Source organism: Sceloporus occidentalis, unplaced genomic scaffold (genome assembly GCF_023333645.1).
Source record: "Sceloporus occidentalis isolate IW3139 unplaced genomic scaffold, rSceOcc1.0.p SCAF_5, whole genome shotgun sequence".
NCBI lineage: Eukaryota > Metazoa > Chordata > Lepidosauria > Squamata > Phrynosomatidae > Sceloporus > Sceloporus occidentalis.
Genome location: NW_028316985.1, coordinates 97396335 through 97411537, shown reverse-complemented (window position 1 = coordinate 97411537; position 15203 = coordinate 97396335). Strand labels below are relative to the sequence as shown.

General features: G+C 40.0%; 1 protein-coding gene and 1 pseudogene across 5 annotated transcripts in view; one reads left to right on the top strand and one right to left on the bottom strand.

Annotated features, from left to right (window-relative positions):
- The window catches only part of LOC149312542 (neurotrophin-3-like), a 123398-nt gene that overhangs the window by 96613 nt on the left and 11582 nt on the right, over positions 1-15203 (bottom strand). The gene's annotated exons all lie outside the window — the stretch shown is intronic.
- On the top strand, positions 4106-13846 carry LOC149312543 (uncharacterized; annotated as a pseudogene).

Here is a 15203-nt window from a genome sequence, read left to right as displayed (position 1 = left end):
TCTCTTGGTTTTTGAGGAAAGTCATTCTGAGAGTCTTTTGATGCCCTCCTGGAACCCCATGGGATTTGGGGAACCTTCTTCATGGCTTGTAAATATCCTAACTCTACCCTTTGCATTCCCTTTGTGTATCTACACAACAGATCATTTTGAGTGAGATTAGGCAGCTTGAGTTATACATTATACTTATATCACATCTTCTTTCTTTGGAATTCATGTTTGCATAATTGCTTGTCCTTCTCTCCAGTTTATCCTTACAACAGCCATATGAAACAAGTCAAACTGGTTCTTCAAAAGGGATCTGGACTACTTCGATCATCAACATGACATAGTTGGCATTTCACAACTCTCAATAATAAAATAATATGGAGAGATAAAGCATGTACAAACATACAATGGCTAATGGAGCAAGCCAAGGAATTCTAGAAGAAAATCAGCATTTACTTCATAGCAAAGCCTTTGATTACACAAATCATAAAAGCTATGACACACTCTTAAAGACATGGGTTTGCCAACACATCTGATAGTCCTAATGAAAAATTGGTACTAAGGATAAGAATCTATGGTCAGAACATCATATGGAGAAACAGAATTATTTCCAGTTCGCAAAGGGATCAGGCAAGGGGACCAGGGTTCAAATCTTGTTTTGACCATGTAAACCCACTGGGTGACCTTGAGCAAGTCACACTCTCTCAGTCTCAGATGAAGGCAATGGCAAACCCCCTCTGAAAAAACTTGCCAAGAAAACCCTATGATAGATTCACCTTATGGTCCCCATAAGCCAGACTTGAAGGCACACAAAAATAACCATCAGGCAAGGTTGCATTCTATCACCCTAACTGTTCAATTTGTACACAAAAAATATGCAAAAAGCAGAATTAGACTCAGAAGAAGGAGGAGTTAAGATAGGAGGAACATCAACAATCTAAGATATGTGATGGACACCATACTACTAACAGAAAACATCATGGAGTTGTGGAAGAATTAGTAAGAAAAGTTAAAGAAAAAAGTGCAAAGGCAGGATTACTGCTGAACATAAAGAAAACAAAAATAGTGACCACAGAGGAGCTACATTAATTCAAAATATTGAGGAAATTGAAATAGTTAAAAGATTTCCCAATCCTTGGATTAACCACTGACCAGAATGGAGACTACAGTCAATAAATAACAAGACTAGTAATGGGAAAGAACTAGATAAGATCCTAAAGTATAGACAACTGAGCACTAAAATTAGACTCGTCCAAGCCCTTATATTCTCCATCACCATGTAAGAGATGGACAGTAAAGAAAGCTGGCAGAAATAATATAAACTCATTTAAGATGTGGTGCTGCAGAAGAGTGCTGAAGATACCATGGGCAGCCAAAAAGACAAACAAATGAGTCCTTGAACAAATTAAACCTGAACTCTCCCTGGAAGCCAAGATGACAAAACTGAGACTGTAATACTTTGGCCACATCATGAGAGGTCATGACTCACTAGAAAAGACAATAATGCTAGGGAAAGTAAAAGTAGAAAGAGAGGAAGACTGCAAGCCAAGGTGGACAGATTCAATCAGGGACATCACAGGCCTGAATCTACATGACCTAAGCAGAGCAGTGAAGGATAAGGGATATTAGAGATGTCTCATCCATAGGGTCTCCATTAGTCAGGGCTGGCCCAAAGACAGTTAACAGCAAAGTAAGATAATAACAAAAAATAAATGTCACTGATTTTTCAATACTTAAAACATTATTTTCAAAATGTTTAATAGATGGTACTACACACCCTGGAAATCAGATAAACTTAACAAGAATAAATGTTGGAAGTGTCAAAAAGAAATAAGTACTCTATATCACATGTGGTGGACTTGTCCAAAAATAAAAAAGTTCTGGGCAATAATACATATGACAATACAAAAAATGTTCAAATTACATTTTCCATTTAGCCCAGAACTTTATTTACTCAATATAACTTTGGCACAGTACAGACCAGCAGGGAAATGGCAGCCCTTTGTACTGTGCAGCTGCACTGCAACACCCAAGCCTGCTCAGTAAAAAAGAAGCTGCCTAGAGCGGCTACTTTTTTGCAGCGTCATAGGGGATGCATTGCAGCCCTTACAACACTGCTTCTTGTCAGAGACGTGTGGGCGCTCAGATGCCCACTTGTCATCCATACGGCCCCTGTGTGGGTGTTACTGCTCAGTAATGGAGTCACCCACACGTAGTAGGGCTCGAGAGTGTGCAGTTGGTGCATGCTCCTGAGCCCTACTATCACCGCCAGGACGTCACATCCTGGCAGTGTGTACAGGGCCTTAGTTATTAAACAAAGAGGATGAGTCCCGATATTGGAGAATTCTATTGTACCTAGTAACAGATACCAAAATAGTTAAACCAAAAAATGGAAGTCAGAAGATATTCTGCTTATAAATGAATGGATTAAAAAGACTCATGAAATGAGAGAAATGGTCACACTAACTCATCTAATATATAATAGATCAACACAAAAAGCAGAACATAAATGGAAACTGATCACAGAATATTGGCTGGAGATATGGGACATAAACAAAAATATAGATTAATAAAAATTCACAATAACCAACCAACCAACAAAAAATATCAATACAGAAGATTAACAGGAGATTTGTATAAAGATACATACTAGTTATGATGAAAGCAAAAGAGAGATATGCCATATGTTAACATTGTAGACAGTATACATAGGTGTTGCAAACAGTAGATGTAAATGAAGTCAAGTAATATGAATAATATTACCAAAAATATTTTAATTTGATTTAATTCAGGAATTAACACTAATTTAGTAAATTGGAAATCATAGAATCATAGAGTTGGAAGAAACCACAAGGGCCATCCAGTCCAACCCCCTGTCATGCAGGAACTCTCACTCAAAGTATCCCCAACAGATGGCCATTCAGCCTCTAGTTTTTTGTGAGTTTTTTGGGCTATGTGGCCATGTTCTAGAAGATTTTCTTCCTGACATTTCGCCAGCATCTGTGGCTGGCATCTTCATTCTCTGGAAGAAAATCTTCTAGAACATGGCCACATAGCCCGAAAAACCCACAAAAAACTATGGATGCCAGCCATGAAAGCCTTCGACTTCATATTCAGCCTCTGTTTAAAGATCTCTAAGGAAGGAGACTACACTACACTCCAAGGGAGTGTGTTCCACTGTCAAACAGCCCTTACTATCAGGAAGTTCCTCCTAATGTTGACGTGGAATCTCTTTTCTGGGGCTTGCATCCATTGTTCCAGGTCCTGTTCTCTGGAGCAGCAGAAAACAAGCTTGCTCCCTCCTCAATAAGACATCCCTTCAAATATTTAAGCAGAGCTATCATATCACCTCTTAACAGTCTCTTCTCCATGCTAAACATACCCAGCTCCCTAAGGCATTCCTCATAGGCCATGGTTTCCAGACCACCACTTTAGTCAGCCTCCTTTGGACACGCTCCAGTTTCTCAACACCTTAAGAACAAGGGAAAACAGTAAGAAGAAAAATAAAAGGGTGTAAAAATATCTATATTGTGATAAATATGACAATTATATTTGTAATCCTCGCTGTTAAATTGCTGTATTTTTAAAAGTTTAATGAGCAATGAATTTATACATTATAAGAGATGAAATGTGTTAACATTAACAACACCATATAGGAGGCTGAAGAATAAAGCAGTCAGAGAGAAGAAAAGAAGATAAGCAAAGCAAAAGACAATTCTCATATATTCATAAGGCAACAAAATATTGTGATAGAAGGAAACTTTGTGATTATGTTGATTTGATGAAAATTTAAATTAAAATATTTTTAAAATAAAAATAAACTAGCACTGATTTTGAATTATGGTGATTTGGCTTTTCCCAAATTGTAGCAGTTCCGTTCAGTTCATCTTTACTACAGTCATAGACCAGTACAGGTAAAAAGGGGATACAGAATTTTAAAAGGTAAAAACACGGTAAAAACACAGGTTAAGAACAATATTTAAAATATCATTTTAAAATCCAGTGTGGCAGGGCAAGATTGGTACTAACCTACTGTGGAGGTATTAATCCAGAAGAACCATCTGAATCTATGTTAGCATTAACCCAGACAGAGGAGTGGCAGGGATTGTTAAAAGAATCCATGGTAAATACTGACAGAAGGGAAACATATCAGTCTCCTCCAGATTCCAATGCTCAGTGTCAAAACACTAAGGAAATTCATCAAGATGTAACAGACAGCCACGGGATGACCTTATCAACCCAGTAAGAAATGGTCGCCAAATACTGGTTCAGGCAGAAATTCACCCACTAAAGGAAGCCATGTCTAAAGACCTATGTTCTCTGAGCATGGTTCAACGGATATCATCTTGTTATGAATGACACTATAACTGAACTGGAAAGCGACTGTTGAATTGGGGCAGATAATAGATGTAGTGGCAACAACCCTATACGACCAAACGAGGAATTAGGAATAAATTATCCCTCTCATTTTTGCAAGCAGCTAGAGAAATTTGACAAGTTAACACTGCCTAAAAGTTTATAGCAGCCCCCAGTACCTAATCTAGCCACCACCTTAAATTCTCACTTTGAGTTGCTCTGATGGAATGTGGCTGGTCTCGCAAATAAGCTGCATGACAAAAACATAATTAACTTTCTAATGAAATATACAGCCATAGGTTTGCAAGAGATTGGATCTGCTGTAATCAAACTGATGTTAGCCTTGCAGGCTATAAACACTGGCTGAAACCAGCTTGTAAATTGACAAAATTTGGTCAGCCAAGTGGAGGACTAATCACTTACTTAGCTGACAAATATAATTTCAAATGTATAGAGGTAACTGTAGCCAACCCTAATTTTCAATGTATTAACATAAGGAATTCAAATATTAAAAACAGCATCTATTTGATAAATATTTACAGTCCTCCTAAGAGTTCAAATTACAATTCTGGCCATCTATGGGGGGAACCTGGAGTCTTTTACTAAACAACCTGAATCTATAAATCATGGTGCTTCCATAATCTTGATGGGGGATTTAAATGCCCGTATTGGCCCAAATGAGGAGCTTTTAATGAATTCTCAATTATCACCCTTAAATGTTGGTAGAAAATCAAAGGACGGTACAATTAATGAACAAAGTAAAGCCTTTTATAGTTTAATTTTATTTTACTTAATTTGTACATACTTAATGGCAATCACCCTGATGACAGACCAGGCAATATAACTCACTTTACTGGTTGGGGAGGAAGTGTTATAGACTATGCAGTGGTCTCTCTTGGTCTGATTTCTTTTATTATTAGATTTAAAGTAATTTGCTACCCAGAGAGCAGCCATTTTCCAATTTTTTTGTCATTCTCTGCAATAGCGGATTCATATCTAACACGGAAAGAAGGAACTAAACTCATTCCTAATTATAACCCCCCTAAAAGAATTAGATGTACAGCTCAAACAGAACTTCAACTGTTGGGGATACTTTATGATGAGGAATGCCTTTATCTACATAGCAACTTCATTCATTTGCCAGATTGCAAAGGTTTAATTACACAATTTTCTGAAATACTTCAGGTATTAGATCCATTGTTCTCTAAGAAACTAAATTTAGCCTTACAGAATTCCATTTTTTCCAGGTGGTATGATAAGGAATGCAGGCAGATGAAATCCAAATTACAAGCCGCAGCAAGAATAGCTTGCAAGACACAAGCCCCTAGATTACAATTATTTTAAAGTACGAAACAATTACAAGAAGCTAGTAGAATACAAAAAACAAATCTATATCAGTTTACAATGGCAGCAGCTCAAAGCAAAGATCCCCAGCAATTCTGGAAACTCATCAATAAATCAAGTTCAAATAGGCAGTCTTTATTTGAACCCAAAATCACCTCACATGTCTGGGAGTCCCATTTTTATAATTTATTCAATGACATCCCTATAAATAATTCTTCTGAGGCTTCTGTAAATAATTCAAAGGGTAATAGTTATACCTTTGAGGGGAAAGACTTACCAGCTTGGGATCCCGTTTCTTCTAAGGAAATATGTGAAATAATTGCAACTCTAAAGAATGGAAAGGCCCCAGGTGAAGATTGAATTGTAGGTGAGGTCTACAAGACAGCACCAAATTGGTGGGCTTCTATTCTCTCAGCTCTATTCACAGAAATCAATAATAGTGGATACTATCCTCCCCAATGGAATATCAGTATTGTTGTCCCTATATTCAAAAAAGATGACCCAAACTACCCAGCCAGTTTTTGTCCCATCAGTCTGTTGGACATTTCTTTCAAAATATATACCAAATATCTATCAAAAAACTTAACGATTGGATTGAATCAGATGAAATAATAGCAGAAGAGCAGGCGGGTTTTCGAGACAATTGCTCAACAATAGATCACTGTTTTGTATTATGCCACTTCCTACACAAATATGTCAGATTAACATTTATACGTTGCATTTATTGATTTTTCAGCAGCCTTCAACTCTATCAGTAGAGAACACCTTTGGGAAAAACTAAGTAAAATATCCATAGGTAAAAGATTGCTGATGCTGATACAAGCCCTCTACTCAGATACTAAAATTCAAGTCAATTGGATTCTGCTGGCTCACTATCTAACCCAGTATCAACTACTTGAGGTGTCCGTCAAGGCTGCCTGTTAGCACCAGCGTTGTTAAATATCTATGTTAATTCATTAATAATTGATTTAAGGGATAATGACAACTATGTACTCCCTAAATTGGGACCCAGGAAAATATCAGTTCTCATGTATGGGGATGATACGATTTTATTGTCACAATCACAACAAGGTTTAAGAAGATTATTAAAAGCTTTCAGTCAACTAGCAACACAAGACAAGCTGAAAATTAATCATAAAAAGACAAAAATACTAGTCTTTGCCAATAAGTATAAAAAACATACATGGCGAATTCACAGGCAATCTATAGAACAAGTGAAGTCCTTCAAATATTTAGGACTAAATTTTTCCTCAACTGGATCTTGGAGTTGTCATTTTGAAAATACAAAAGCAATTGCTAATTAATGGCTGGAGCAGATATGATAAACAGTTTCCTCCAGCCATTAAAATTTATGAGGCTAAAGTTACAGCTCAGCTGCGTTATGGGGCTGAAATATGGGGGCCTAAGATAACTTGGAAACAGTCCAAAATAATTACATACGAGCAATTTTAGGTCTGCCCAATGGAACTGAGACCTCTATCCTTCGGCTGGAAGGTGGACTCCGTACTGCAAAGGCTATAACTCAGGTTCAAGCCATTAAATACTGCCTGAAACTTACTAAAGAGATAGGAACAGTTCTTGTATTGTTTGCTTTCAAAGAAATGTTGAAATCTGAAAACAAAACACTCTTGGAATCAAGAAATTTTACAACTTATTGATTCGCATGGGCTCTCAAAGGACTCATTGTGCTCTTTAAATTATGATAGAGCTGTAAAATATATGAAATCACAAATTTTGAAACATGACTTTCAGTTAGATTGTACCTCTGTTGTCCTACCAAAATGTGCTCCTTGTTATGCCAAACTCCCTTTCCAAACAAGTTACCCACAATATCTAAATAATATAACTAACTTCAAACAGTGATATGCCTTCACAGCCCTACACTGTCAGTCAATGACCATGGTTGTGGTGCAAGGGCATTATTAAACGATCATCTGGGAAGAAAGAGTTTGCCCATGTGTTGAAGATCTAAGTCATTACTTACTGGAGTGCCCAATTTATAAAGATATAAGAAATGCTTTATACAAAAACTTAGGGTTGGTATCAAATAACTCTGACTCATATCTGATCACTCCTTTACTAGGGGACACCTAAACAAGCATTTCTGAAAAGGTAGCCTGTTTTGCCTTTAAAGCATCAATTATAAAGAGGAAGCTCTGTAAAGACAATGGTTGGGTTGCAGGATAGATTTGAACCCCAATTATTCTTGAATATCCTCAGCTTTGCAAACCAATGTTATATAGCTTTAGTGTATCTGGCCCCTTATGCCTATTTAGATTCATCGGAGCCCTCATATTGTTGTTGTTGTTGTTGTCGCTTAAAAGATAATTTTAAATCTGTAATAAAATGTATTATTTTACAATGTATTTTATATTTTATGTTTTATATGGATTATTTTTTGTAATGATGTACAGTATACAAAATAAACTTATTTACTTACTTACTGTGGAGGTCTTTACATGACGGATTTCAACTGCAGCTGCACAGAATCTGGCAACATTATGTTATATCAGGGTTGGTGTTCAAAAGCAAAAAAGTGTAAAATTGACTGGTGTGTTCTTGATGTTTATACAACAGAGTTGAAATAAGGTGGATGTCCCTGTAGTATGAGTACTGGAGTAATACATGCTCTATTGTCTCTATTTGGCTGGGGTCACAGGAGCATAAACTGTCTGAGAATCTTCCTGTATAGGTCTTCAAAGACAGCTGAGGGAAAGGCATGGATGTCATCATGCTCTCTGGTGTTTAGGTACATCAAGTTATAGCATAGTTCAGGTATGCCATGGGTGATGCCAAGCATCTATTGGAGTCATTAACATTAAAAGTTGGGGTGATAGCTACGTCTAGCTGTCACTCTATATCCATCACCCATTGTTTGATGGTTACTTTAGGCTTTTCATATTCCATAGTGAGCAAAAAATCTGGAGAGAAGCCCAGTGAAGAAATTTTAGTCATCACCGTCTGTTTCCATATAGACTGGAGTTCATCAGTCAGGATAAGTGGAACAAAGTCAGTGGGAAAGAAGGATAGTCTGAGCCAGTAACTGAGTATGGTCACCCACACTCCAGCCTCCATTTTCATAAAGCCTGATTCCAGTCTCAGAGTTGCATTAGAAACACATTTTGGAGCTTGGAATGCTGATCTTAGAAATTAGATTTCACAAGTTCTAATGGTGCACAGTTGGGAAGGGATCCCAGTTGGGATCCATAAAGCAGTTGTGCAACCGATATGGCTTCGAAAAGTTTGAGTGCCACCGGTATACAATGGGCTCCTCTTGTCATTCGAAATTTGAGGATGGCTGTTGAGCTCCTCTCCATGTTACCAGCAGCATAGTCCCCATGCACTATCCTACTACAGTAGCATGAAAGATTACCCCACCCCACCCTGATATTTGAAGCAGGAGACCTGTTCGATTTTATGACCACCTATATTCCAGTTTCAATTCTTGGGCCTTTTAGCAAATCCCATGATTTAGTTTTTTGATAGTTGAGTTCTAGCTGATCCTCTCTGCAATGTGTTAGTGTCCTTAGTGCTCTTTTTAGACCAAAGATGTTCTTGAAATTATGCAGCATCTGCATAAACAAAACTGAGATGGGCCTTCCCTCTAGTTTCAGATGATGGAAATTTGTATTGTTGAGATGACCCACCATGTCACTGATGTAAAGGTTGAACAGGAGTGGAGGTAGAATGCAAACTTGCTTGATGCCCTTCTCAGTGACTATGACATTGGTGAGATGATCCTAGAGGTTTCACCTTACTTTGAGTGAGATCCCTTCATACAGGATATAAATTAGATATAGTAAACACCGGCCAATTGAGGAAGCCTCCAGTTTTTCCTATAGTTTGGTTCAAGGTACAGAGTCAAAAGCTGTTTTAAAGTCTATAAAGGCAACATAAAGACTATGTTGCATGTGGCATGCTTTTCAATGAGTTGTTGCCGTACAAGACATTGATCTCTGGTGGATCAGCCTTCCCTAAAGCCAGCTTGTTCTTCTGCAAGTATGTTTTCTTGTTCCAGCCAATCCTCAATTTTCCACTGAAAGTGTCCTTGCGTATAACTTGCTGATTGTATTGAGGATATTAGTTGGTCTATATTTGCCAAGATCATTCTTCTTTCTTTATTTAAATATGGGGACAATGATAGCAAGCTGGTACTTAGATGTTCAATCATAGTTGTCAATGCAGGTGAAGAGAAATCCCAAAATAGGGGCCTAAAATTCCAAATTATTTTTGATAGCTTTTGCAAGTATCTTCCCCTGGAGCCTTCCCCATTTTCAGCTGGTCTACAAAATTCTTGACCTCTGCATCAGACTGGTGCCCACCTTGGGAAATTCTCTATATTTTGACTTGCAGATTCACTTTCAGCATACTGGTAAGTGTCCTTATAAAGTACTTGACAGTGTTTCCTGGGGGAATTTGATAGTCCACTGTAGCAGGTGCATTGCTTTGGGAGCTTGATGTAATATGCCAGAATAAAGCTGAGTTGTTGGTACTGACTGCTTGAATAAGTTGTTCCAATTATTTTTCATGGCTTCTTTTTTCTTGCAGTTTTTTGTAACCTCCCTTCTGGTGAAGCAGCTTTATTGCCACTTCTGGCATAGTATTGAATACACAGTTCTGGTATAGGTGGTCATGAGAGCTTTTTTAGCATCAACACATTCCTTCTCCCACTATGTCTTTGAGTGATGGTGTTGTAGTTGTTGCCTCCACTCTGCATTGGAATACCACTTGGGTAAGATTGTTGTACTTTTCCAGACGTTCATCAGAGGACTTAGTTGATATCAGGTCCCTCTGAAGACACTGAAGGCAGTCTGAGGCCAATACCTCACTTATTGTTTGATTTAGCGGGGGGGGGGGGGGGACTTTGTGATAAGTCCTTTCTGATGGCATTAAAAAGAGTTGATAACATTCCTTGGTGTGTGTCTCCTGAATGAAGTTCCTCAGTTGTAGCTGAATTGGAAGTTTATCATTTTCAAACCTAGGCATAACTTCTAGCTCCTTGGCATAGAGGGGGAGGCCCTTTGAAATTATAGACATTTGTGCTAGGTGTATAGGGCATGGTCACTGGGGTCTAGCCTCTCCCCCCAGGACTACAAATGCATTTTATAGAATTATAAAGTTGGAAGAGACCACGAGGGCCATCCAGTACAACCTCCTGCCATGCAGGAAATCACAATCAAAGCAGACTTGACAGATGGCCATCTAACCTCTGTTTAAAGACTTCCAAAGAAGGGGACTCCACCATACTCTGAGGAAGTGTGTTCCACTGTTGAACAGCTCTTACTGTCAAGAGGTTCCTCCTAATGTTGAGCTGGAATCTCTTTTCCTGTAACTTGCATGCAGCAGAAAACAAGTTTGCTCCATCCTCAATATGATATTTAAACAGGGTTATCCTATCACCTCTGAACCGTCTCTTCTTAAACAAATGAAGCAGGTTGGACAACGATTAGAGAAGCATTGGCTGAAATCTCAACTAATATCCGATAAGACACTTCTTTGGACTTTTCTTAGGTCCTATCAAGTGGTGATAGATCCAGCCAAGGAATCTTTCTACTCTGCATCTATCGCGTCTGTGAAATCTCGTACAGCTGAGCTGTTCAGGGTAGTAAGGAATTTAACACAACTGCTTCCCTCCCAGATTCTTCTATTAGATTCAACTATAGCTTGCTGTGATGCTTTTAATGATTATTTCACAGATAAAATCTCTCGGTTAAGAGCTGATTTGGATGCCAACATTAAGTCAGAAACAATGAGAGAGGCTGTTAGACTAGATCTTTGAGTCTGTTAGTACTGAGGACATGGACAAGCTCCTTAGTAGTCTGAGCACGCCAACATCTGAGCCCCAAGGGACTAAGAGCCACTGAAACCAACTGCCATTTCTCTCCAGGGACGCTTCCCTGTCCAGCAACATCTGACTATCTTAGATCTCTTGTACCTTGGTAACAGAGAGAGAGAAGAGCAAGCCTTCCCTAATAACATCTGGGAAGGAGACAACATCTGGGAAGAGACAGAGGCCCACAGGTTCTGCCTGGAGGCTGTAGGGAGGAAGAGGCTTCTGTTCCTGCTGCTTGGACCTCTGCTTCCCTTTCTGGAATGAGCTCATTCAGGACTGGGCCTTGACTCAGCAGGCACTGTTTCATCCAGCACAGTTGCCTTGCCTGCCTGAGGTATAAGGCTGGGACTTCTACAGGAGACTCACCAGACCACATCCAGATTTATTAGCTACCTGTCCTTTTTGTTTTGTTTTTCTTTTCCTGTTCTTGTCAATTTAGTAGGAAGCATGTTTTTTTCCTGAGGGAGGAGGGGATATACAGAGTCAGGGAGCAGCCATTGGAGTCATTCAAGGCAGAGGTAGATACAGAGAGAGGAGACAATTAAAACACCAAGGAAGAGGAGAGCTCAAAAGGGTGCTTGTGGTCCCCAAGCTGTCTTCCAGTCTAAATAGTATGGATAGCCTTGATGACAGTCTCCCTGGGTTGAAGCTACTGCTGCTGAATGCCAGGTCAGTGAATGGTAAAACAGCTGACCTGGCATGTATAACCGAGACCTGATTGGATGAAGATGGAGGAGTGAATCTATCGCAGCTTTGTCCACCAGGTTTCTCTGTGCAGCATCAGCCAAGATCTGGAGGGCGAGAAGGTGGAGTTGCAGTGGTATATCGTGATTCCATCCCCCTGACCAGATGCCCCCTCACACAATCTATGAGTTTTGAATGTGTTTATTTAAAATTGGGTAGCCTACAACAAGGCAGAGTTCCATCCTGCCTAAAGGAGGCTGTTGTGAAGCCTCTGTTAATAAAGTCATCATTGGATCCCACAATAATGAATATCTATCGGCCAGTGTCTAATCTACCATTTCTGGGCAAGGTTCTGGAACGTGTGGTGCCTTCCCAACTCCAGGGGTTTCTGGATGAAATGGATTATCTAGATCAAGTTCAATCTGGTTTCAGACCTGGCTATGGAATAGAGACAGCCTTGATCGCCTTGGTGGATGACCTACGCAGGGAACTGGACAAGGGGAGTGTGTCCCTGTTGGTTCTCCTGGACCTCTCAGCGGCTTTTGATACCATCGATCATGGTATCTAGACCGCCTCTCTGGGATGGAGCTTGGAGGTACTGTTCTACAGTGGCTCTGTTCCTTCCTGGAGGGGCGAACTCAGAGGGTGGTACTGGGGGACTCCTGTTCGACCCCCTGACCATTGACCTGTGGGGTCCCTCAAGGTTCTGTGTTGTCCCCTATGCTGTTTAAGATATACATGAAACCGCTGGGAGAGGTTGTCCGGAGTTTTGGGGTGCGGTGTCATCAATATGCAGATGACACTCAACTCTACTACTCCTTCCCACCTCAATCCAAGGAGGCAGTCCTGGTTCTAAACCAGTGTCTGTCTTCAGTAATGGACTGGATGAGGGCAAACAAGTTGAAACTTAATCTAGACAAGACAGAGGTGTTCCTGGTCAGTCGGAAGGCAGATCAGGGAATAGGGATCCAGCCTGTGTTAGATGGGGTCACACTCCCTCTGAAGACACAGGTTCACAGTTTGGGGGTAATCTTGGACTCAGCTTTGAACTTGAAGGCCCAGGTCTCTGCTGCGATCAGGAGTGCTTTTGCACATTTAAAACTTGTGTGCCAACTGCGCCCATTCCTTGAGAAGCCAGATCTGGCCACGGTGGTACATGCCTTGGTTACATCCCATTTGGATTACTGTAATGGGCTCTACATAGGACTGACTTTGAAAAGTGTTCGGAAAATTCAACAGGTTCAAAGAGCCGCTGCCAGGCTGTTAATAGGGGCACATTACAGAGACTATATAACTCCCCTGTTGAAACAGCTTCATTGGCTGCCAGTTTGTTTCCAGGCACAATTCAAGGTATTGATTATAACCTACAAAGACCTCCATGGCTCAGGTCCACACTATTTGGCAGACCATTTCTCCTGGTAAGAGCCGGCCCGGACTCTGAGATCCTCTGGAGAAGCCCTTCTCTCCATCCCAACACCTTCACAAACACGGTTGGTGGGGACCCGAGAGAGAGCCTTCTCGGTGGCTGCCCCTAGACTCTGGAACTCCCTGCCCAGGGAGATAAGAACGGCTCCCTCCTTGATGGCTTTCCGACGGCAGGTGAAGACCTACCTGTTCAAACAGGCATTTAAGGAATTACTATAAGGACAGGATGGGATGTTGGAATAGTTTAATCATTCTTTTCAATGTACATCATTTATTTATTTATTTATTTATTTATTTATTTAATATTTTTAATTGTACTTTTTGTTTGTTTGTTTTTTAATGCTGTGAAGCCGTTCTGAGTCCCAGTCCTGGGAAAAGAGCGGGATATATATATATATATTCAAAACGATGTGAATAGATGAGAAAGCTGGGCCAAAACTAAAAAAAATGAATTTCAACACGGAGAAATGTAAGGTACTACATTTAGGGTGGAAAAATGAAATGCATAGATATAGGATGGGGGACACCTGGCTGAACGAGACTACATGTGAAAGGGATCTAGGAATCCAAATAGACCACAAGTTGAACATGAGACAAAGCGTGATGCGGCAGCGAAAAAGGCCAATGCAATTTTAGGCTGCATCAATAAAAGTATAGTGTCTTGATCAAGGGAAGTAATAGTGCCACTCTGTTCTGCTCTCATCAGGCCCCACCTGGAATATTGTGTCCAGTTCTGGGCACCACAATTCAAAAAGGACATTGAGAAACTGTAGCATGTCCAAATGAGGGCAACTAAAATGGTGAAGGGTCTGGAAACCATGTCCTATGAGGAACTACTTAGGGAGCTGGGGATGTTTAGCCTGAAGAAGAGAAGGTTAAGAGGTGATATGATAGTCCTGTTTAAATACTTGAAGGGGTGTCATATTGAGGAGGGAAGAAGCTTGTTTTCTGCTGCTCCAGAGAACAGGACCCAGAACAATGGATGCAAACTACAGGAAAAGAGATTCCACTTCAACATTAGGAGGAACTTCCTGACAGTAAGGGCTGTTTGACAGTGGAATGCACTCCCTTGGAAGTGTGGTAGAGTCTCCTTCCTTGGAGGCCTTTTAACAGAGGCTGGATGGCCATCTGTCAGGGATACTTTGATTGTGAGTTCCAGCATGGCAGGGGATTGGACTGAGTGGCCTTTGTGGTCTCTTCCACCTCTATGATTCTATGATCATTTACTCTATTTTACATAGCATTTGTTATGTATCTGTACAGAATAGTCCCTGCAAATTTGCACATATTGTCCAAATATGATGAATATTCTGAATGTTCTTTTGCAAAGGACAACAGGATTATTATTTCTTTCAAATACTCATCAATACAACCTTCATCATTCAAATTATAATTTGAATGAAAAATTATGAAGGATAAATTGATAAACTATAAATGAAAATAATCTATGGCGCTATACATACCATCCTATAGTGTGTCCTTATCACGTGCTAGGGGTTGGCCAAGGGCGCACCACCCATTTGTGCCTCACACCAGCAAGTGACGAGGGTGTCAAATGGCATGACAGACGCTTAGC